At 43.0% G+C, this 25,686-nt stretch overlaps 1 long non-coding RNA gene across 1 annotated transcript in view; it reads right to left on the bottom strand.

Annotated features, from left to right (window-relative positions):
* LOC107516703 overlaps positions 1-25,686 on the bottom strand; it is a 142,681-nt gene that overhangs the window by 99,304 nt on the left and 17,691 nt on the right. Inside the window, exon 3 of the long non-coding RNA XR_001598361.2 lies at positions 24,730-24,769. This is a non-coding gene — a long non-coding RNA (uncharacterized LOC107516703). The remainder of the gene's footprint in view (positions 1-24,729; positions 24,770-25,686) is intronic.

Consider the following 25,686-nt stretch of genomic DNA (forward strand, 5'->3'; position numbering starts at 1 on the left):
TTTTTCATATACTAGCCCAAGTCACATTAGGAGGTCTCAAAACCTTATCCTGAAGCATGTGTGTCTAAGTGCATTGGTGGCACTTGTCCCATGGTGTCCATGGAGAGTCTGCAACAGAATGTCTACAATGAAACAGCATGAAAGCAGACCCTGAATTGGTATAGATCCCTCGGGAGCAGAAAGTTCAGGGTCAATAGCTCTGGAAACATGGACATATATTTAAAACAACAGAGGAATTTCCCCTGTGGGAAGGTGCTTAGCATCGAGTGTTGGAAGTATGCAAGAGGGTGTGAGAGGAGGTGCATGTGCCCGGGAGGGGGGGTCTTCTTTGGGCCCCTCACCCAGACCCAGCCTTCCCACTGACTACACCCAGGTCTGTTTTTTATTCTAAAGAAGCCACGTCTATGGCCCTCGCTGTCCAGATGAAGTACGAGCACAAATGATGTCTGTGTTAGCATCGATCTGCAATGAGTAAAGCTTCGAGCCCACATCTGTTCTCACGGCACGATAGCCTCCCCTCGAACCTCCCTTGGTTATGTCAGCAAGGCCCTGGGTGTCCCCTGTGTTCTTGAACAAGCCTGTGGAGTTTCTTCTTCTCCAAGCCCCTAGACAAGCTCCAGACCTCAGCCTCTGGCTCTGGCTCAGTACCCTCAGCAAGGCTTTGCTGGGCTCAGCCATCTCTCCAGCAGCCTGCCTGGTTCCCACAGGGGGATCCTCAGTACCAGAGCTACATGGAGATCTAGGAGGAGTTGAGAGAAAGGTGCCCTTGTCCCCAGTTCTGTGTCCCTCTGTCACCTAGGACCTAAATCGACCCTGTGTGTGTCTAGAGTTTCACGAAATCTTTCAGCCCTAACTCAGCTTAAGTAGACAGTCTTCTCGTCTCTCACAGAACTCCCTCTCTATGAGAAAATTCCTCCCTCCCTTTCCAGCCTGATGTCCCCCCCCCATCCCGATAATAACTCCTAACAATGGACACCAGCATGGGTCACTGGCCCACCAGATCGACAGCCAGAAGTGGGTCAGGCAAAGTGAGACATGTGAAAAAGCCAGGACAAGGAAGCCTGGAATATTCCTGGAGGGCCGCCTGGTGGAGGTGATACTTTGGACTCTTAAAAAAGTAAGACTCAGACCAAAAGATAAAATAGAACATGTCAGGCCCAAGAATCACTTGATCCTGATTTGTTCACAGGAGTCAATTAAAGCCATATCTTAAAGCGATATCATACGTGAGCGGACAGAACCAAGCTATCATATTCAGAAAAAACAAACAAACAAACAAAAATCTTAACCGTTACAGCCATATGCTGAGCAGCTTTTTACCCCTCATTACTTCTCAAAATGCAATCCAGTTTCCCCTCGTATTTGTTGAATCCATTTTCTGACTGGGCAAGACCTTTCCTCTAAGAAAATACCAAGAAAATATTAAATCTGACATAATATGCTTCTGTTGCCTTTGTGGTCCCACATTCCCCTGCTTTTGGTACCAACTTTGAATGGTATAGTCGGGGTGGAAGGAAGATGCCTTGGAATGTAAAAACCCTAGAAAGTCTACTTTGGATGGATCCAGCACCCAACCCCAAAGTCCTCCAATGACTGGCTATATCAGTCAATGGAGTAGAGTTTATGTCCTCACTTAATGTTGTCCCTAGGTTCTGTGACTTTAAGTGAAAGACGCATAACAAAACCAATTTTACCATGAGCCAATTGATATAAACAAGCGTTAAGTTCCTACAGCATCTCATCAACGTTTTAACAAAATTACACTGAACGAAACGACATCATCCAAGGACCCGCTATATGAGCAATCTAGTGAGATCGGAGATAAGGCAGAATCCGGGCATTTTTACTGCAGGGTGGATCGGCGCTCCAGAGTCTGTTTCAAAATAGACCCTTTTCTGGGCCCCAAACCCGCATTCTTACATGTTAAAGCTTCCAACGACTTAAATGTGAGTTCCATGCATGTCAGGCCTGCAGGATTGGACCCAGTGGGAGTGTAAAGTGACAACATAATAGAGAAAAATCACTTTAGCAGGCAACAGTGACAGCTGGGCAGGCATTAGAAAAAAGGGAAAAGGCCTCGGTTTAGACAAATTACTGAATGAAATGATCACATGAAAAGCCCTTTTTACAGCTGCCACTAAGAAATCCAGAAAATATAAAACATGTGAAGGAATTTTTGAACCTTTTTTCCCCATTAAAGGTGTGGTAAATAGTTAAATTGCTCTAAAAAAGATCTTCGGTGTTCTGAGTCATGGGTCCAAATGGAAAAATGTGGCAATTTGGGTTTTTCACATCAATTACACTACAACCAATAAAACATAAACAATGAACGGAAAACCTGGAAAATTCCAAAGCTTATTTCAGAGTCTCTACAATTATACTCAGATCCTCTCATTTCAATGATTTTTGACATCTCATTACCCTGCATTATACTTTTAAAGATTCATTTTCCAGCATACATAAAAATGACTTAATGCATCCTCAGAACTATCTCAATGACCTAATTGAAGTGTTCTGTCGGCCACTTAAAAATAAAGCAGATATTTCCTTAATAAAAATTCTTGGGGTGAGGGAGGAAAGGCAGGAAGCTTATGCTGCGAAAAAAAATTTTTTTTGAATATAAGAGGCAGAATGATGTAGCAGGGAGGGGTACCCACGTGGGAGTTAAGAGATCTAGTTTCTGCTATTAATTCTGCCACTAATTTGCTGTGTGATTTGGGGCTAATATTAACCCTCCGTGGGCCCTGGTTGCCCTAAAATGAAGAAGTTTAAAAAGATGCTCTCGAGGCCTCTTCATGTGCTGACAGGCAATGCTTTTGGAAACTTCCTCGGGGGAAGACCCCTTTAGAATATGTACTCCTGACCTTATCGTTTTCAAATTTGGAAACAAAAACAATTTTAAATTCTGCATTTCTTTGTCTATACACCCAGTTACACTATGGAGAGGGATCCGAGAGAGGGCTACATAATATAATGACGTCTTCTTGGGCAGAACCCCATTTTATAAAGGAAATCCCAGAACCACCTCAGATTTAGTCCAAAGATATTTTAAGAAAACTTCCCCGCTCCCATGGAGAGGATCTGGGGAATCCCTTAGTTTGCAGGATGAAGGCCCCTGCAGAACATGTTCAGTTTCTAAAACCAAGGCCAGAGCTAGCCAAGAAATGTCCCGGCCAGCCTGTGTCTCCTAGCCAGAAACATATTGCTTTTGGAAAAGAAGAAATGATGTATATTCAGGCTGTGAGAAAACAGATATACAAGAAAGACATTACCCAACATTGGGGGCTTTTTAAAAGTACTTTTAAGTAGTCCTTGCTTTGGAGAGATGGGGGAGGAAGAGGGAAGGACATGCTCCGGTGTAGACCCTTTCTGGTCATTCATCCTCCTTTTCCCTAGGGCCTAGCCCAATGGGTCTCAGCCCTGGCTATGCACTTGAAATCACAGACAGAGTTTTAAAGAAATATTGATACCTGGATCCCGTCCTCACAGATTTTGATCTTATTGTTCTGGGTACTGGGATTCTAAACTGGCCACCTCCCACCCCCACCCCCCTCCTTCTGGGCCAAGGTAATTCAACTGAGCAGCCAACTTTGAGAATCACTGCGTTAGTCCCTCTAATGCATGGTGTCCTCAAACTCGACCAAGCATCAGAGAAGACCATGATTGCTAGATCTCACCCTAGAGATTCTAACTAACTATGGGGTGAGGCCCCAAACTACATTTCTGACAGTGAAAGTGTCACACTCATTGAATGAGTCACCATTCAGATGGGGCTGGGAAGAGAATTCCAGGTACGAGTTGGCAGAATGGATCTGGAGTTTGGAGCAGAGGATGGGAGGTCAAAACTGGAGTCCTTCTCTGAACTAACAAGAGTCACCACTCCTGGGTGCTGACCCTCCAGGTGGTAGTGTGGGGCGAGCTGTGAAAGGTGCCAGTCTGGTATATATATGAGCCGGACTTCTCCTGAGACTTGTCCACCAAGATGGCATCTTAGCTACAGTGCATGTGGATCCCGATTCCTTTTCCCTTTCTGCTTAGAACTGTTTGAGAAACTTCCTCTTAAACATAAATATTCAGCTGGCAGCTAGGAACCCAGAAGGAAAAAGTGAGAAGCAAACATAAGTACGGATGGTAGTAGAGAACATAAAGATTTGTACGTCCGTCTTATGTCTACCGCTAGAGATCAGAGGTTATGGAGGGTAAAAGACACTCAGGACAGAGAAGCCAGGAGGCAAGGACAGGGCGCAGAGTACATGCCCTGGAGATGCGGTGGAAGGGAGCACGAAGGGCGCACTAGATATCACAACTCCACGACACGAGGTTAGGCGCTGACTCTCTCGGAGGGTCAGAGATACCCAAGGTGCTGAGCTCCTAGTCAGAGAAAGGAGGGGGAACAGGAGGAGAAGAGAAGAAAGAGGAGATGGAGGATTATAAAACTAAAATATGTACCAGGAAGCCCAAATGTTTTTTTATATGCAGATGCATTCATTACTGAGAGGAAATTTACTGTAGTGTACTACTACAACTGCACAGTGAAAACAAGCATCAAAAGCATCAATTAGACTTTTAAATAGCCCTTTGAGCTGAATGCCGACAGCCTCTTCATGTCCTACCCTCATCACTGGTGATAAGTTATGTTGACATGATTACTGTCCAGTAAGGACTGTGGTGGGATCAGTATTTCAGCTTGATTGAATTGCTTTGTCTACAAAGACATGGAAAGCACCTTTCCTTCCTCAATTCCTCTGTACACATCATGAAGACACATTCACAAACATGGCTGAGCCTACGACCCAGTATCTAAGTAGACACACTGTGAAAACTGGGGCTCACTCTGCATAGAACATACCTGAGTTGTCCACCCAAGGGACAGAAGATGACAGGACTTATCCACTACCTCTTGTCCTCTACTGGCAAGGATCTCCCCACTGGAAAATGTCTTAGTCTACTCGAGCTGCTACAACAAACTACTGTAGACTAGGTAGGTGGCTTTAAAACACCAGACCTTTATTTCTCACGGTTCTGGGGGCTAGAAGTCCAAGATTAAGGTGCTGGGTGTTGGTATCTGGTGAGAGCCTACTTCCTGGTTCACAGACAGCCAACTTCCTGTGTGTCCTCACATGGCCAAAGGAATGAGGTATTTCTCTGGGGTCTCTTTTATAAGGGCACTAATTCCATTCATGAGGATTCCACCTCATGACCTAATCACCTCCCAAAGCCCCACTTTCTAATATCATCGCCTTCGTGGTTAGGATTTCAACATATGAATTTGGAAGAAACATAAGCATTCGGATTATAGTAGACAATAACTTGCTTGCATTTCCAGGCAGTACGTGCCTGAGTGCCAGGTGGGCTCCTGTAGTGTCCCACACCTCATTATCAGAAAAGCTCCAGAGAAGCAAGTGAGGAATACACAGTCGTAATAGGGCACACCCGCACGGTGCTGCAGCAGTCAAGGGAGGCGAAGAGGATGGGACCCAGGCATGAATGCTGTGTGCAATGTAAGCAATACGTTACTTATCCCAAACATTTTTGCCTTTGTTTTTGTTGGTTTATCATCAATGTCAATTTATCTATCCATAATCAGGTCTTGAATGTATTTAGCATGCAAAGGTGAACTCTCAGGGTCCCTGATACTGGATCACTCCTACTCTGTCTTTGGGAGTAAATTTGATGTCGACGTGTGATCAAGGTTAAGGGGTACTGCCTCAAGAACCACCCAACCAGTGGGAAGATGACATTAGGATCTCATGTGGAGCTTATGCCATCCACATTTGGGCAAATAAAGCCTATAAATCAAGCCTAACTATAGCCGTTTTCTCCAAGCCCAATGAGATAAGAATTTGAGTGAAGCAGCTCTGCTGGTCATGAAATTCTCATTCGCCACAATAGAAAAAGCAAACTCAATTCAGGAGGAGAAGCCCACACCCTCGGACGGGTCGTTACATTCAAGGCAAACTTCAGTGTCACCCTCCCCACTCCTGACTCTTCCTGACTTCGGAGAGCCAGTAGTCACAGTCTCGCCCCTGTAGAGCTCTAAACCCATCTAAGGACGTGGGCCACTGATAAGATATTTCGAGGTATGTCTAACATTTTACAGAGTCATTATTAAATGCGGCCTGAAAATCAGGGCAAACTTTGTAGGGCCTTGTCTTCCGTTCCAACTGATATGTCTACGCTTTAGAAGTATGCCCACCATCTCATACCCGGCCTACCCCAGTCATCCTCTTTGTGCACTTTCTCCCACATCGGCCTGGCCTTGATTGGCCAATGAGGGTTCCAAACCACCTTTGGACTGTATCATTCCCAAGTGCCATCTAGATTATGTCATTTCCAAGTTCAAATAGCATTTGGCAGACAGAATAGCAAAAATGCCTTAGTCTGGCATTCAAGACCTTCACTTGACTTTCCAGGCTTTTTTTCCCTTAAGTACCCCTATACAAACCCTATGGTTCAGTCTATGAGAACTAACACACACATACGTGACAGACCAGTCGGAGCCCAGTCCATCCTAAGCCATCACCATGCTCTTCATCCCAGAGCCCACCTCAGGTCTTCGCCCCTGAGATGAGTGTGGGGAGCCCCTTTCATAGCCCTTATTTCCTATCTCAACCTCATGGCCATAAACACATTTATCTATAAACACGTTGACCACTTTTGCTGTACCAAGTCCTAAAGGTACAAAAGAACAAGACAAAGTCCCTAACCTCAAGTTGCTCAGCACCTGCTGGAAGAAACATGTAAACAGATAATTAGAAAACAATGTGGTATCACATTACAGAAGAGGGACAGATGACTTCCAGGAGTGAGGAGAGAGGACTCTTGACCCAAATCCTGAAAAAGGAGAAGGAATTCTCCAAACAGACAAGGAGAAGGGCACTCCAAGCAGAGAAGCAACATGAGCCAAAAGATAAAGCCGGATGAAGTCAGTGCATCCAGGAAGCTGCATAAGAGAAGCATCGAGAGGTGAGCTCACAGGTAAGCGAGCGAGAGGCCATGTGGGCCTCAGGCTCCCAGGTAGGAGTCTGATCTTCATTCTACAAGCAGTGGAACCACTGCTGAGTTACAGGGGAGGGCTGCAATCAGATTTGCATTTTAGAAATCTCATCCTTGCAATATGGGTGGTGATCATGGGGACAGAGAAACAGACCCGTGAGGCAGTTACTGGGGTGATTCAGAAAAAGTACAGAGACCACAAACCAGAACAATGACAAAGTGGAGAGGGGAGAATGCCTTTGGATACTGCTAAGTCTTGGCCAGATTTTATAGTACAACTAGACAAACAACTTATGAAATGTATTATGGGTTAACCGGTATCCTGAAATTAGGGTTAAAGACCTAACTCCACCCGAACCCTGTGTCCATGGGAAAGCACATGGTCTTCTGAACCGCTCTTACAAATGAATATTTAGACCCAGCCTGTTCTTAGAGAAGGCATTGTTCGTATTCATCAGGTTATTGTCCTCTATGCTGACGAAACACAAACATATTTCTTCCACATACACTTCTGGTTATTGGAATCATGATTAGCACATCTTAATGTTGTGAAACACAGCTGGATTTGTTGTCCTTTAGCAAATGATTTTATTAATTTATTTCTGACTGCTGGAGGAGGAGGAGGAGAAGGAGGGAAGGAGGGAGGGAAGGAAGGAGGGAGGAAGGGAAGGGAGTGAGGGAGGAGGGAGGGAGGGAGGGAGGGAGGGAAGGAAACTAAATAAAACCCTCCTGAATAGCTTTTGACAGATTGCAAACCATGAGCAGTGACCAGAAAAGGAGAAGGTGGTGACAGGGAAGAGTTCTCCCCTGGGAAGGAGAGTCAGCTATTTTTCCCATTGGCATCAAACTTTTGGAGAGTACAGAAAGGAAGCAGGACATCCCAAGATGTTCATGCAAAAGAGAAAATGCTTGGAGCGTAAGCTCTGTGAGGGTAACGCCAGTGCTTACCAACGTACCTCTCAGTGCTTAGCGCTATGTCTGGCATGTTCTAGGCACTCAATAAATGTTTGCTGAGGAGGGAAGAGAACGGGTGGGGGGGGGGACTGAGAAAAGGAAGGCAGTAAAAAGGGAGGGAGGGAGAGAGGGAGGAAGAAGGAAAGGGGATGGAAGGAAAGGTCCACTACTATCAAGAAGAGCACCTGGGAACCCAGTGACTCCGTCCCATGGCAGATGCTCTCTGTCCACTCATACCCTTGCCTTGGATCTGAGAAAAGAACAAGGCACAGGAAAGGAGACAAAGGTTTGAAGAAGCTGAAAGTGCAGCTGAGTGTCCTAAGCCACTCCCGACCGAGGGGTTCGCCAGCCGCTCGATGGGTTACACAGTTCCGCTTCCGAACAGCTAAGCCTTTTGCAGCATCACACTGCTTCTGCCTGGCACGCTCTTCCCCGGGCGCGAGTCAAATCTGACCTCCCTAGAAGGACTCTGACTGACCCCACAAGTACAGTAAACCTCCGGGCACCAACGCTTCTCCCAGTTTTACTCTTTTTACGGCACTGATCGCTCTCCCAAATTACCCTGTTTATGCGTTTACTTGTTTATTGCCTATGTCCTCCCAGCGGAATGTAGGTTCCAAGAGAGCAAAGATCTTATTTCCAGCCAACAACAGTTTCTGGCACATAGTATGTTCTCGATGAATATTTTGCGAAATCAGTATCAAATTAAGGAGATGAGGACACACAGCAATAAGGATGAATCTGAAAAGTTTAGTGCTTGGTGAATAAAAAAATGCCAGGAACAGAATGAGACCCATAACAAAATTCCTTATATGTAGATTAAAAATATAGGCATGTGAGGCGTTAAAATTGAGTATGCTAAGGAAGGCAAAGGATTGAGATGTTGGAATAGAAGGAAGTGCATATATTCAAGCAAGCAGACAAGCAAGAAGCACCCATGGACCGATTGTAACACAGCCATGAATTAAGATACAGGGAGATCAGAAGAGAGGAAATTAAAGGCACTTAATACCAGGCCTACACTGAGTTATTATTTTTCATTTAGATTAATAAATACATATATATGTTTATATACATCCACACACAAACACACACACACAGACACACACACAAATTAATAGATCAATTAACTGTTTTTGAAACGTTTATTCCCTGATGTGGATTCAGTTCTTCTTCACTGACCTGTGGCTGCTGTGGTGATAAAGCTCCTCCTTCAAGTACTGCAAAGGAGAGATACAAAAACACTTGGGCCAGGTGGGCACTGAGGTCGAGCTCCGGCTGCCCAGAGGGAACCAACCAGGGAAAGCGCCCTCTTTAGGGGTGAACAGAGTCTCTCTTCGGGGTTACACTCACAGGAAAGGCCCCACCCTAGGCTCTGAGCCTTTGGGAACTTCCTCGAACCTCCTTTCCTTTACTTATCAAACCTTTTCACTGGTTTGTTCCCATGATTCCACCAAGCTTGCATTCTAGGAGCATAATACCAAAGTGGTGTTGCAGGGCTCCCACGATGCACACGAGGAAGCAGGTGACAGCTGACAATTAGCTGGGCAAACAAGAGATACTCAAGTCCCCATAAACCGCAGCGGGCTGCATGGCTGAGACACAAATAACCCCTGAGACTCAAAGAATGTCATTCCTGGGTGAGACTTTTAGGGATTGAGGCAGAGCCCCCGCCCCCATCCCCTCCTGGGGTGGCCAGTCCTGGAAAGCCCTGTGAATAACAGAGCTGGGGTCGGAACTCTATTCTCCTGATGCCCTTTCCAGTGCTTGTTCCTGGGGTCTGAGGATGTCACTGTGTTTCCACACATGCAACTGTGGATGTGTGTGATGAGGGTTAGATCATCAAGAGGTAGAACCGGGACCCCGAAAGACTGAAGATGTGTGCTATACTTGAAATATAGATAGATAGACAGATAGATAGATAATTTTTTTTTTTTTAACTTGAAACCCTCTGGGGTTTTTTTGTCTATTCTCCAAAGTTCTGAACATCCAATATTTTTACTAGTAACAGATCCTGACTTATGTACAATGACTCCCAAAATATATTTCTTGGTTCTGCTCTTTCATTTTGACAACATTGACAATTAATAAATAAATATACACACATAAATGTACGTATCTTCCAATTTCTACATTTAGAAACAGTGCAATCAGGACTGCTTTTTACAGTATTCATTGCTTCATGCTCACAGCCATCCTTATTACTTCTGATACAGAAAGTTAAAAAAAAAAAAACGGAAATTCTCTGCTCTTAAGATAACTTACTGGTGACCCCTGCTAAACGACAGCCAAGCAAAACTTCAAGGAACTTGTTACTTAGAGCTTGAATTTCAAGCAAACATCTTCCTGCATTTCTAATGAAAAACGGATCCTTCCCCCTGCTTTTGAAGTGCTCTTTGGGAAGTTGAGTTGAGTGTTCTTTGCAATCTTTTATACCCAGACTAAGGACTCTGACAAACTCTCTCTTTCCCTTCAAAGGCTTGTTAACTATGTGATGAATACACCTGTCACTTCCAATTCTAACCTGACTTTCTGTTGTGATGGCTGTAGAATTTGGTATCTATGGCAACTTTTCAGTGGCTCAACATCGATTAAAAAATGATTGGCTTATCAGGGTTGCTTGGTTGATTGATGGAAATGATCAGTTGCTCAAAATAATCATGACACATAGTCTCTTAATTAGCTACTATTTGCAAGATTCAGAAGTTTAAGATTGCATTACAATTTTATTATTATTTCCATGCAAAAGAAACTAAAATTTAATTCTACAGAAGTTCTTACAAATTAATTTGGACTGCCTCAACAAAGGAAACTTGATTCAATTCGCACATCTTATTTAGAAGCCAAATAACACATTTTGTCTCTTCTAGAAAATCCACTCTTTGGCTTTTTAATATGCCAAGGTCAGGGACAAATTTTTTAAAAAATTAAGTTCAGTATCAAAAAACTTTTTAGTCAGATTCACAGCATTTACAAATTAATTATACAGCTTTTTATTCTAATGCTTCTTCAAGTATGTAAAACAAGGAAAGAAACATTGTGGGAGAGAAACATTACCTAGAGCCTGAGCTCCCCAGGAAATCTAAATGCCTTATTTTGGAATAAAACACTGACATCTTCAGAAGTGTAGCAATGTATCAATGGTAGTATACAAGATCATTTTAGGTAGTTCAAACTTTTTTCAATAGCTAGGTCTTTTTTTTTTTTAATGTGAAATTGCCGTTACTCAACCATTTTGTATCTCGAAAATACAAAGGTGACAATTTCATATAGTTTAAGCTGGTATTTTTTTTTTAAAAAAAAAATAACAGTATTAGTTTCCTAGGGCTGCCATAGCAAAATACCACAAACTGGTTGGCTTAAAGCAACAGAAATTTATTGTCTCATAGTTTTGGATACTAGAAATCCAAAATCCAGGTGTCAGCAGGGCCATGCTCCCTTTGAACCCTGCAGAAAAGACTTTGCTTATTCCTAGATCCTGCTGTTTGCTGGCAGTCCTGGGTATTCTTTGACTTGTAACTGCCTTTGTCATCATATACTAGTCTCCCATTGTCTCTCTCTTCTTTTAAGTGGCTATCTTCTTATAAGGACATCAGTCATAAAAGATTACAGGCCCACCCTATTCTGGGATGACCTCATCTTAACTAATTACGTCCACAACAACCCTATTTCCAACTAAAGTCACATCCTGAGGTTCTGAGGGTTAGAACTTTAACACATGGATGTTGGAGGGACACAATTAAACCCACAATAAATATTTGCAACACCGATGTTCATAGCAGCATTATTCACAGCGGCCACGACATGGAAGCAACCAAAGTGTCCTATGATAGAGGACTGGCTAAAGAAACTGGTACATATATACAATAGAATATTACTCAGCCAAAAGAAGAGATGAAATACTGCCATTTGCGACAACATGGATGAACCTCGAGATAATCACGCTAAATGAAATAAGCCAGACTGAAAAACTTGAAAATCACATGATATCACTTATGTGTGGGATATAAACCTAAAAGCAACAAATGAACAGGACAAACAGACTCAGGGACATGGACAATGGACTAGTGGTTACCACAGGGTTGGGGGTGGGGAAGGAGTGGAGGGGCAGACAGGGTAAAGGGGGTCAAATATAGGGGGATGGGAGAGGATGAAGTGTATAAAGGGGATCAGATATATGGTAGCTGAAGGAAACTGGACTTTGAGTAGTAACCATACAATAGAATACATAGATGTCAAATTATAATGTACACCTGAAAATCATATAATTGTATTAACCAATATTACCCCAATAAACTTAAAAAAAAATAAAATAAAACCAAGAATTAACCCCCCAAAAAATAAACCCACAACAATAACTAACACATTAAGTCTGTAATTTCAAAGATAAGATCGATAAGGAAGCTAAAATAGTAATTTTTGTAAATTGAAGTTGATTTGTTGTAAAGTGATGATATGTGAACATGGCTAATGTTGAAAGCATTATACAGAGTATGACCGAAATTGGAGGAGGACGTTGACTGTGAAACTGGCCACAAATTCTGCCCTCCCTGTTTGCATACCCCTTTACAGTGTATCTTCGCAGCAACTCTCATTGAGAGGAAGAGTCTATTCTTCTACCTCTTGTTTCTGGCCAGCTGTGGGTTTACTGTGGCCAATGGGCCATTAGCCAGTATGCCGTAAGCAGAAGCTTGATAACTGCATGCTAACTTGGGTGTTCCCTGGTACCTGAAGTGGAACCAGGGCAACCAGCTGATGGTCAGCCAGACCCTGAGCTGACCCAGCTGCTGGCTGCGCACACGTGACTTGAGTGCCAGACCAAGTTAGCCAACCCCATGTGTGGACCAACAGAACCACCCAGCTGAGCCCAATCCAAATGGCCAACGTGCAGAATTGAGAGCTGAATTGAGAGCTGAAAAATTTTAAAAAGGAAGAGTTGCCATTTAAAACTACCATGTAAACATTCCCATTAATTTTCTATTTATTTTAACTAGCAATTACAACAGTTTCCCAAATTTTCTAGGAACTTTTTTCCATCAAAGTTGCTCTTCAAGTCCCAGAAATGTTGGTTCAGGGCTGAAACAAACACTGAGATGATGTGGAGAGGGTAGGAAGCCTGGAGAAAGACGGCATCTTGTTTTAAAGTCTGTTTACCTGCCTCCCCTTCTCTCATCGTCCTGTGAATTCAGCCACAAATTACCTTAGTGGCAGAAAAGGAACCAACCCTAAGAAGAGCACAGCAGATGAGCCATGTCCCCATCAATGTCCCATCTTCCTGCAGGACACTTTCTGGTCAGCTGGTTTCAGAACCAGAGAAGAGATTTCCATAAACTGTAAGAGCCATTATTGGTGATCTAAATGAGGCTCTTCATGATCATGCCTTCCAGAATCCATCCTGGCTAGAACTACATTTCTGATCAACTCTGAACAGCAGATGGAAAGAGAATTAAACTCTAAATTGAGACTCCTGGGGTTCCCCCCACCCCAGAGGACTCACATGTACTTATCTTTCCCCCATTCAGTTTTCTCATTGCAGCCAAAGTCATCTTTCCAAAACACGAAGCTGATCACGCTAACCCCTGTTTTAAAACTTTCCACTGCTTCCCATGGCCCCTTGGAGTAACATCTAGATTCCTTAATATGGCCTATATGGCTGTAGCAGTCTGCTCAGGATGTCATAAGAAAATATTGCAGACTGGGTGGCCTAAACAAGAGAAGTTTAATCCCTTACAGTTCTAGAAGCTGGACGTCCAAAATCAAAAAGCCAACAAGGTTGATTTCTCCTTGGCTTGTAGACAGCTTACTTCTGGATCTTTTCTCACTGGATCTTTCCTCTGTGAATGTGCATCCCTAGTACCTCCCTCTCTTCCTATAAGGTCACCAGGCCTATTGAATTAGGCCCCCACTGTTATGACCTCATTTAATCGTAATTACCTCTATAAAGGCCCTGTCTCAAAATACAGTCACCTCAGGGGTTAGAGCTTCAAATATGAATTTGGGGAGAACACATTTCAGTCCATAGCAACAGCCTTGCTTGGACTGTCCTTTAAACGCCTCTTAAGACCCTTCACATGCCACTAACTGGTCCCTTATCCCCACCCTCCAGCCACCCTGGTTTTCTCCCTTACTTTTAGACTGCACCGGTCTCATAGCAGGAGTGATTTTATTTTGATCCAAATGATGCCTTGCTTTCTTAAGACTGTAAGCTACAAGAGCAGGGAAGGATTGCTTTTGCTCAGCAGTTCATCTCTAAGCTCAGCGCTTAGCATAAAGTAGGCACTAAATAAAAGTTTACAGAATGAATGAAAAGTTTAGCAAAGGCCTTAAAATTTATGGTAACCTCACAGGTCACATGACTCGCAGCTATAGAAAGGATTCCTATTCCTGTATTCACGCAACAAACACTTATTCAGCACCTACTGTATGCTAGAGCCTGAGAACACAAAGATGAATCAGATGGGTAGTTATCAAATCAGTCCTGCAGACTCAGTTCTCTTACTGAATCCTATTTCCTGTTCCCATTGTACTCAATCTTCGATCTACTTTGGCCTGAGCATAAGCAACCACTGAGATTTTACGAACGCATGATATTTTTTAATTGTTACTATTTACATTTATTTTATATATATATGGATATTATTTTTAAATCTTAATATTAGAAATAAAACCATTCTACATCATTAAAAGGCAATTGTCATACTTTCAGAGATGGTCCCAGGGAAACAACTCTCGATAAATTCTTTATAGTTTCATGGTTAGCTAAAGAGAGCAAGTACAGGTAAGGTTTTTAAGATATATAAAGATACATACCAATTTTAAAATCATTCCTCAGGACTAATGTGACTATTAATGAATCACGAAATTTTTCGTAGTACTATAATATAAACTAAATTAAGAGGAAGTGGAAATAAAGCATATATATATAATATACACAGCAAAGCTTCTAAAAGTTTTGCAAATCCTAATAAATTTAACAAAGGCAGAGTTTATTGGCCCCAACACATCTTTTGTAAATTCCTTTAAATCTGAAAATTATAGCAACCAGGTGACGTTTGCCTGAGATCTGCCAGACTCTGTTAGGTGCTGGACAGATATTATCTTAACCCTCCCAATCACCATGCAGAGTGGGTAACATCACTCTCATTTTACAAAAGGGAAAATTTCAAATCAGAAAGCTTAAAACACAATTCATAATCAGCAATGCCAAGGTCAAATTCCAGCCAGTCAAATCTCACAGTCCACGCTCTTTGCATTACCCCATGCTGCCTCAAAGCTGTGAAGAAGAGGTTCTGGCTGACTCCCTTTGTGGAAACTCTGGACTATAAATAAGTAAATTAAATGAACTAAAGTAAATTTTGTCTCTATTTTGAGATTAAAAATGTGATTCCTAGATGCCTTCTGGAGCTCAGGAGAGAGAAAACAAAAGTCTTAAGGCTTTCCATCCATCTCCATGAAGCAATTTCCCCTGCAAGCATTTTTAGTTCAGACAGGGAGTGATACAAATAGAGCCACATGAGAGGCCAGGCTTCACCTCGGAGAGCTGGGGACTGAGCCCTCTCTGATATGATGTCAGGAAGAGTAAGGTCACACACTGCAGATCTTTCCCCAGCATGCAACAGACCCTAGAATCCCCACCATAGGAGAGCTATTCTTTTTGGTTAAGCTGTTACCCCAGGAATCCTCTCTTAAAGTGCATAGGAAACCTAGTAGAATAATTTGACCATTAATACTTTGGCTCAATTGGTTCGTTCAAGAGCAGTTAGCTAATCACCTACCAGGCCTTAAAAAAAGTGAACCAAGACAAGCAAGTTCAAGGTGTGGAACCTCTTTGAAAAGAAAGGAGAAGAAATGAAAGTGGCTTTTCCTTCCTTATAAAGTTGTCCGGGACCAAATCTAGCTGTGATACAAATAGATTTCACTCCTACAAAGGTCTCCGCATTTTGATCTTCTCATCTGTAAAATGAGGATAAAGATAATAACTACCTATAGGGTTGCTTTAAGATGAAATGATTCAAATGAGCACCAGACATTATGCTCAGCACTAAGTAGAGGACTGAACCCCTGCCTGGCATACAGCAATCATTCAATATATGTGTGTTTGAACTGCTCTAGACCTTAATTTTCTCATTTGTAAATTAAGAGTAACGATGCTCTACATTATCAGTGCATGGTCTTCCTTCATTCATCCAACAAATATTCATTGAGGACCTTCTCTGGGACAGCCATGAGGATAGAGTAGTAGCTATAATATTCCCTTTTCCAACATTCTTTGGGCTTACATTTTAGAGGAGGAGGTACTGACAATTATCTATGGTCAATGACAATCATCACATAGTTAACTACAATTGTTACAAGTGCTTTAAAGGAAAAGTACTAGACTGGTGTGAGCTCCGGAAGGTCTAAGAAAGTGACAGATTGACTTAGAGATGAGCAGGTTAGACAGATGAGTTGGGGAAAAGCATGCTCCAGACAGAAGGAACACTGGGGATGAAGCAGATTCAAGATAAGCCTAGGGATTGCTAAAGCATGAGCTGACCTCTGCTGTAGTGAGAGGTAACTGTGGCCAGCTCCCAGCAGGTAGACAACTTCTCGGCAGCCACACAGCAAGAGGCCACATGGCTTGTGGACGCAGAAGTAAGCCGGCCAAACGTCTTTGGGAGCATATGTTTCGGGGAGACAATGCAGCCCCTGCACATCCCAGAACAATTCCTCTCACCTTCCCTTCCCTGTTTCGCCTCTGACTCTCTGTTCTTTCCTATTCCTGTTTTTAGATTCTTCCCTTACCACAGTAAATAAGTGTGAAAAGCAAATTTTAAGATGTTTTTGTCAGATTGGCAAAAGTTTAAAAGACAAATAAAATCAAATTTTGGAATGGATGCCAGGAAATGTAACATCATCAGTCATTTTGGGAATGTGTAACTTAGTGATGCCTTTTTGAAAACAATTTGGCAGCATCTATCAAAATTTTAAGTGGACACGCCTTTTGAGTGAGCAATTCCACTTCCAAGAATCATGCTTTTAAGAAAAATCCTCGCTCATACACACAAAAGGAGGATGTTAAAACATGAATGTAGCTATTTATCACGGACGACAGTGAAAAACCTAAACAACTTAAATGTCCATCAGTTGGGGAGCAAGTTAAATAAATGATGATAATATCCATATCATGGAATACTGTGAAGCCAATAAGAATTAAACCCTAAATGATTTCCAAGACACGTTGTTACATGAAAAGAGCAAATTGCAGAACAGTTAGAATACTGTGTACTTATTGACTTCTTATTTTTAAAGAAACATATATAAAGGGTATGCAAGCATGTGAATACATAGAGAGGCAACCGGAAGGACATCAGACTGCTGGCAGTAGACACGTGTAGGGAGAGAAGTGGTGATTATGTGGGGGCGGAGGGGAAGCGTTCATGGTCTCTCAGGTATATGAGGTCCCAGAACAGTCAACTCCATAGACACAGAAAGCACAATAGTGGTCACCAGGGGCTGCAGGGAGGAGTCATGGGGACCTCATGGTTAATGGCTACAGAGTTCCTGTCTGGCAAGATGAAAAAGTTCCTGAGATGGAAGGTGGTGACGGTCGCTGAACAATAAGAACGTACTTAATGTCGCAGAACTGCACCCTTAAAAATGGTTAAAAGGGTAGATTTTACGTTATGTATATTTTACCACAATAAAAAAGTGATTAATATAAATAATTCTACGGGGATTTGTTTCCAGTCTGGGACATCCAAAGACAAGGGAAGACTTTTGTTTGTGGTAATGGCACTTAATGCCAGGGGGTCACCGAAGGAGTCACATGTTGACCTCCCGCCCATCAGACTCCATAATCGGAATGTTAACAGGGTGTTTACAGGCTGAGCTTTGGTCCAAGCCCCCAACCTCAAGACACTTTGAAATGGTCTCCTTAAACGACCCAACCTTCTAAGCTCCCTGCGCCCACTGGTGTGAATGAGGGACAGACTCATAACTGTCAATTAAGAAAAGAAACAAAAATAAAGGACAGAAAGACCACAATGATTTAGCTCAGTTCTTAAGGCCCCGACAGCTAAGTGAGGGCTCCAGCCTTTTTATAGTGTGTATTCGCATTTATAGCGGGTCGAGCGGGGGCTGGTTTTCCCTGTGAGCTGGCTTCTTGGAGACAAAGCCCTAATGACATCGAGTCATGAGGTGCAAATAAGACTAGAATTAAACTACCTTGTGCCCAAACACGTCACGTTTGGCATCTGCACATCATTACTCGAAGCCTATTGAACAAAGCAGAGGGACAACATTGATTACATCCAGCCAGACCACTTTGCAGAGGAACCAAATAAACACAAACAAACCCAAGACTCGTAACTTTTCACTGTTCTTCTACAGGCATCTACTAGAAAAAAAGAGAAGACATGTTTATGCAGGGACAGGAAATCAGGTCAAAGGTGGAGAGAGAAAGGCTCCAGGACTTAAGAAGAACCCAGGGCAGGAAGACAAATGTCATTGATAGAAAGTTCATCATCGCCACAGGTAACCAAATATGCTCAGCCTCTGATTTTTACAGACGGGTGATTTATGAATCATGACAAAACAGAAAGGACATACCTTGAGCTAATGCCTATTTAGATGAGGGGATAAAACCCTGGTGTTTACTCTCAGCACTGTTAATAGCTCAAATGAATACCAATCAGAGACGTTTATTGAAAAGGAGAATGATGCCATTTTCCGCTGTATCTCATGTCATCTGAATGACCTTGTACTCGAGAACTGTAAGGCACGAATTTATTCAGTCTCCAGGAAGTTGTGGAAGTCAAAATTAGCACATTCAAGCTACCCGAGTAACCCCTTCAAAAATATAGAACAAAACACTTAGGAAGAAGCAAAAAAGTAACATTTGGAAGGAAAAGAGAACACAGGCTTAGCTTTCTTAAAAGCCTGGTCCTTCTTTCAAAACACAAAAGAGCAAAAGGAAAATTGCATTTTCTGGTGACTGACCACAGGGCTGACCTTCCCCCAGAACTGGTCAGAGTATGGCTGACTCATGGTACTTAGAGTTGGAAGGGCTTTGGCATAGCCCCTTCCTGCCTCCCACTCACTGCAAGAATGACCTCTAGCCTCGCCAGAGCCTCAGAGCTCACAGTCTCATTCTCACATCGCGTGGCCCTTCCCCGAGAGCTGAGATGAAATCCTCTCCTGAGCCTGCACACACACACTGCCGTGCGCCAACACCAGTGTGCCCGCTTGTCACTGTTCTTCCTTTCCAGGACAGATCTCACTTCTCTTTGTGAAACTCTCCTCCAGGTAAAACATCATCAGGTCCTTGAGCGAAGTGACTTTTCCAAACACTAGACCCTGCCGGATATCCTGGTCAACATTACCACCCTTTTTAGCCCAAGAGTTTCTTTGAAGCAAAAACCTGAAAAAGCAAATGCCTCCCGCACCCCCACTAACAGCGCCTTAAGCTGTTAATGATCAATTACCCTTGGTGCTTAGAAAAGCGCAGTGCCTACAGCAGACTTTGAAAAGTTAAAGCGGAAAGGGAGACGGAAATTAAATATTGGGCCAGCAGGGAGGAGCAATGAGAACAAACATGAATAAAGGAGAAATCACAGAAATAGCCTCCATCATGATTTTACGCAAGGTGGATTTACACACACACACACACACACACACACACACACACACACACAACTCATTAAATAGTCCAGCCAAGCAGCCAAATAGTGCAATATACTACCTGATGTCTTCTTTCTGACCATTAATGGATCCTGCATTTTCTCCATTTTAACAGCTTAATCACTTATTCATCATCTTCTCTCCACATGGATTTAGAGACAGTGGTTAAAGAGCTTCAATCTCTTTACAAGCAGCCCAATAAAGATAAGTGGAAATATCAAAATTCCCTGTGAACTAAAACCTCAGACTGCAGAGAAGCCTCACATGTAATACTTTCTAATGGTGACCAGGAGCCAGATGGAATAACCTAATAAAAGTTAAAACCAGAGGCAGACAGAGCTATAATGCATATGGTCAAGTAAGCTATTCTGATATAAAAATTTCCTTTGCAGAATTGAATAGGTTCTAGAGGCATTTTCCAGCCTTTAATCTCTCTCGTTGATTTTTCAACTCCAAGTCTCCATCATCATTCCCCTCCCTAACCATAAAACTGTCCCTATCACTCATGAAATCAGCTAATTTTTCAAGTCTTTTGTTTTAAGGGTATTATGAAAAAGCCAAGTCTTTTTCTGACTGCAAATATCAAACTCATTTCAATCAGTTATTTATCTTTTGGGAAATGTAATTACAATAGGAACCATTTTTCCTTTGCATCCGATGAGTCCTAAATACTACCTCATTTCAACTCGTTTTCTTATATTTCACTAATGAGTATGATGCCCCCTTCTCAAACAAGTGGGGAGATAAGAAGAACGAAAGGGGGGACTATTGGAAAAGGTAGTAGAAGGAAGGGAGATATGCACTATTCAGCCATCTCCTTTGGTAAGAAAATTACAAATAAGTTTCAAATGTATGTCGACTTTACAAAGCATTTTTATGTGAATGACCTTGCATCTCACAACACGCTGTAGAGTAAGCAGGAGAGCAATAATTGTCCTCATTTTACACACAAAAAAATTGAGGATCAAGCAATTTGTCCTGTGTCATGACTCACAGACCCAAACACATAGTCCAATCTGTATTTGGGTCGCACCTGTCACACTTCTGAAAATCTATTAGAAGACCTGGCTGACTGTGGCTTTCTTGCAAAATTGGAGATCCTGGCCAATTCTAGGAACGCTGGCTACACAAACTCTCCTGACTGCGTCCCTCTCCTCATCCTTTGGATCCTTTGCCTGTTCATTGTCAACACCAACACCATCAATACCTATCAAAAGTTCCTGATTATGCTCCTCCACTCACCTCTTCAGTCAGCTTTCACATGGGCAAGTAATTTGACGTCTCATTAAGCATTCTCAATAAAGCCCAAGTAGCTTAAGTACTTTGCCAAGGTTCACAACTGACTGGTAGTAGTACCAGGATTTGAATATAAAACGGGGTGTAATCCCAGGCCTGATTATAGGCATGGTGAAGTAGACATTCCCAGAAATCCCTAATGACACCACTTGGGAAGTTACATTCTCTGCCGGCATCATATTAAGGTCGAGACTTATCAGTAGGAAAGAGATTCATGTACCTTATGATCATGCCACATGTGGGTGTCAGGAGACAAGCCTTTAAAGATTCCCCAGACGGGAGTAGTTTTGCACGCGGAGTGGTCCTGTCACAGATGATGGGGACATCCTTTCCAATCGTCACCAGTCTCCACTGAGACCTCCAGGTTCTGCATTCACCCAGTAACCACCTCGGAACCTCAACGCGAACCACATGACTGATCCCTTTCTACCTACACTTACTACCCTGCCTCTCAGATTACATGGTAAATCTGAAGCCAGTTCATATCCAGCAGACACAGCCCTGGCATGCCGGGTTGCAACCCAAATCCTTCAAAAATACACATCTAAAGGAAATTAAGCTTCACCCAATACTTACTTACAGCTTAACCCTCAACAAGATGGAGAGAATATTTCAGATTCTATTAAAGCCTCTGACTCAGGTTAACATTTTGTCAAACACACATACGTGACAAGCCCTGGTGCATGGCTACAACTTGACGATGACAACAATGGCACCAGTCACCAGTTCCTGAGCTGTGACTCCATGTCACACGCTGTGCTAATCCCTTTAGGAACATTATCTTCTTCACTCCTCATTAACCCGGGGTGGTATGTTCTATTATTCTCAATGCAGGTGAGAAGACCAGGGTCTACAATGAATAAGAAATTTGCCTCTAGTTAAACAGGGGTCCAGCCAGGATTCGACTCCTATCTGCCCGATGGAAAGTCCTGAGCTCCTAACTGGGCATCACCATGAAAATGGGCCTAATCAATGAGGAAAAACTCAAATGCTCAAGATTGACTGGGAACACACACACACACACACACACACACACACACACACACACACACGTATATATTTCCAACTTCCAGCCTACGCCATGATGCTGGATCCTGGCAGACAGACAGACACTGGAAACAAGCCCCCTTTCAGAGTAGATTCTGTTTAGCCAGTTCTAAATACCATATAACCAGACTTTCCCTGTGTACTTTTGGAACCCTCTCAGGCATAACGGGAATGAAAACATTCATCCATTGTGGTGTGGAAGAAACGCTCGTCAATCGGTGCCGGTGCAGGGGAGGGGGCACGGGGGCGGGCACGCTGGGCCCCTCCGCCCCTGCTTTGGCAGAGCGGAACCCACCCACCTGACTTAGCCATTACCTTGGGCTCCTTCTGGAGCTTTTCTGTTCAAACCTTTCTTAAGTCGTCTTTTCTATGTCTGTCTTCCTTCCTCTGTGCTCTGTTCCAACCGTGACCGCGATAATCAATGGATCAGAAGGGGACACAGATGGGAGGTTAGCCACAGAGGGAGTGTAGAAAGCAGAGGGTCAAGTTGTGATGCATCTCAGTTCCTTTGCTCCTCCCAGTGGAGGTCTCTATTCATCGAGTAAAGTAAAAGGAGGGAACAGACAGTCGCCTGAGAATTAGCAGCTCTGGATTCTAATCCTGACCAACAAACCGTGTGACCTCGAACCTCTATTTCTTTCACTGCAGAATTGGGAGGAAACAGAACTATCTTTCAAGTTCCTTCTCATTTTTAAACCCTAGAATTTTGGTAGTTGGAAATACTATCACAAAATAATTAGTATCAAAAAATAATAGTATTACAAAATAATTAATCTACTCTCCGATGAAGTGACTCCTAAGTGAAAACCAGACTCACTACCTAGGGAGACCAGGTGCTGTAGGCGTTAAAAAACTTTTTTAAATAAATAAAGGATTGTAAACTGACAAGGTCCTTGCAATCTGTGAGGTCAACCAAGGGTTGCCTTGCCTAAAAAAAAAAAAAAAAAAAAAAAAAAACAGACTCTTAGCTACCCTCCTCCAAGTGAATTACTGGCCTGGTTACTTGTTTAATTTGATCATTGTAAAGTCAGACTTGGTCATCTAGATCTTCCACAGTGGATGTTTTTCTCTCAATAGCTCAGGTAATGGGATGAATCCCATAACTGCCCAACTTCTATTTTGAACAGCAAGGACACACCTAAGAATGACACTGTTTTCTACTCTGAGAAGGGTTCCCACCCAGGCAGTGCCAATCTTTTCCATTTGGTGTGCTTGGACTTCATTGCCTCCACACTAATGTTAATTTTGTCAGACTTCTCAGGCAGAGACCCTTCAAGACAAATAAGGATAAAGTTTAAACGCTAGACATTTATTTTTTCAATCCGTCTTCAAGGTGAACACTTCTCTCTCTTCATGGGAAGGACAGGTCTTCTCATTTTAAGAGCTTATCGCCAGTCCTGGGGCAAAGTTACAACCAGTTAACAAAGAACTATTGTAATCAAAGGAATCTAAGAAAGATTTCTATTGCCGCTTGCCTGGGAAAGAAAGTTTTTCTTTCCCTAACTGGTCATTAAAGTACTTAAGTTTAAATCAGGGATATTTCAGTGACATCAGTATACAGACCAACCCTAAGCCTTTGTGAAAAAAAATCACTGCTTGAAAATTTTCTGTTAACTTTCAATTTTCTTGTATTTTCTATATACCTACAATTTCTTAGTGGTTTGTCTCCATTCAGTTAGCCAAAGGAGCTTTTTTATTTTTAAAGAAGGAACACAGGAACAATGATATTCTTTGAACTTAGCTGAAGGTAGCTATTTGGCATTTGCTAAATTAGATAGACCGGGCATTTCACTTCTATTGAGCACACTCATCTGATAAGTCTCTGATGCCTATCTCTGTTGGCTTATGGTAAGAGCAAAAATTAAAGGCAGGTGGGGAAAGCAAGCCAAGCGAGCACCTAAGAGGCAAATCTAGAACATGTTGTAACATTGTTGTTATTGGCTGGGGTCGAGGCTCTGCATCTCTTTCCTGCATCAGGAGTCAGGGTTTGTTTGGTGACACAGAGGGAGGCCCTTATTGGATTCATAGTGGGCTGACAGTGGGAGAAACACTGGCTGAAGCTGCTGCCGAGCAGGCAAAGAGTGTATCCTGGTGGCTGAAAACGAATGTGGCAGACGGAGGAGGTGTGGCTCCCAGCTTTGCAAGGTGGTGACCTTTGGTTCATCTGTACACGTTTTAACAACACATGCCTTCAGTAAAAGTCATCATCGTGGAGGTTTAAATTAACATCCCATTTTAGAAGTCAAAATAATTGTTTCCCTACTGTTTGGGAGATATTCCTCAAGTTGGATTCCAAGACTATAAGGTGACTTTAGAAACTCCAAATGTGATACAGATCAGAGGTTCATACATATGAAAAAGGCAACTCTTTGCTCTTGTGTTTGTTCCCTTCATTCTCCTCTCATGGGACTGAGAGGTCAGAGAAAAGAAAAAGTAAAAGGATGTAGAGAAAGGGAGAAACCCGCAAGCTTAGAAAGCCGGCTCCCTTCCCCCTCTGGGTAACCCAGGAGGAGCCGGAGGCTAAGCTGGCTACCTCGATACTTCTAGCCTCTGTATATGAAAATCCCCCTTGTTTTAGCTTACACTTTCGATTTATCCATATTTCCTGGTCAGCAGACTTTACACTCAAACAAAACACTTAAGAGCTCAAACAAGCTCAGTTCACGCTCTGAGACTCGGACACAGCCTGAAGAGAAAGTTTTGCCTTCTCTGTCAAAGTCAAAATACAGTACTTTTGCATCCAGGAAAAGGGTAAGGGGAATTTGTTTCACATACCTCATGGCTGAACTACTTGTGCATAAACTCTGGCAGGCATCTGAAAAATAAAATAAAAGTTGTGTCAGAACCCCGAGCAATGTGCTGACAAAGCGCTGCTTGCTTTCTGGAAGTTACTACCCCTTGTTTGCTGAGTCATTCCCATAGAACCATTCCTAGGAGGCATTAGCCCACACTGCAGGTAAGGAGGCTACCCAGGGGATGCGGTGCTGAGAACAGTCCAGGCACGGTCATGGTAGACTTGCAGACGAGGGGCTTGGCTCTGAGCTTCATGATATCACTGAGTACCTTCTATGCCCAGAAACTTGACACAGAGTGATCTCTGTGCTGTGAATGCCAAGCTGAGACCCACTGTGTGGAATCCTGGAGACAAAATGGCTCTCTCCTGCTTCGGACTCCATCTCCACATTATACTTGCCTTTTGCTGCCACTCAGGGCACAGAGGAGCCATAGAAGGTTGCATGGGGTGGACCGAGACGCTCACATGCGTGCATGTCCCCTATGAAAAGGAACTCCACCTTTCTCCCGAGTCATAGGAAACCTTTGGGATCAAAGCTCCACCTTCACAGCGCCTCCCATACCCTGCCCTTCCGGCCCCTTTTCTTTCATTTTCTCTCAACTCCTACCACACTAATAACAGCTGACTTTCATTGAATGCTTACCTCATACCAGGTTAACTCAATTAACCCTGTTACGATCCCTATTCTAATGAGGAGGAAGTTGAAACTGTGCGGTTAGCAACCTGACCAATCAACAAAGCTAAAAAATAAAGATGTGGAGGCAAAGTTATGAACTGCCCAAACGTAAACCCAGACACAATTGCATTATCCTTCCCCCGTTGAGTTACTAATCACGTCGAGGGTGCCACTGATAGTCATTTAAAGCCTGCGTAAAAAGAGAAAGGGGAGGTGGGGGCAGGGAGAACGCAGAGACAAGGGGCATGCAGGTTCACACCAC

This window comes from Rousettus aegyptiacus, unplaced genomic scaffold (assembly GCF_014176215.1).
Source record: "Rousettus aegyptiacus isolate mRouAeg1 unplaced genomic scaffold, mRouAeg1.p scaffold_m13_p_2, whole genome shotgun sequence".
Taxonomy (NCBI): domain Eukaryota; kingdom Metazoa; phylum Chordata; class Mammalia; order Chiroptera; family Pteropodidae; genus Rousettus; species Rousettus aegyptiacus.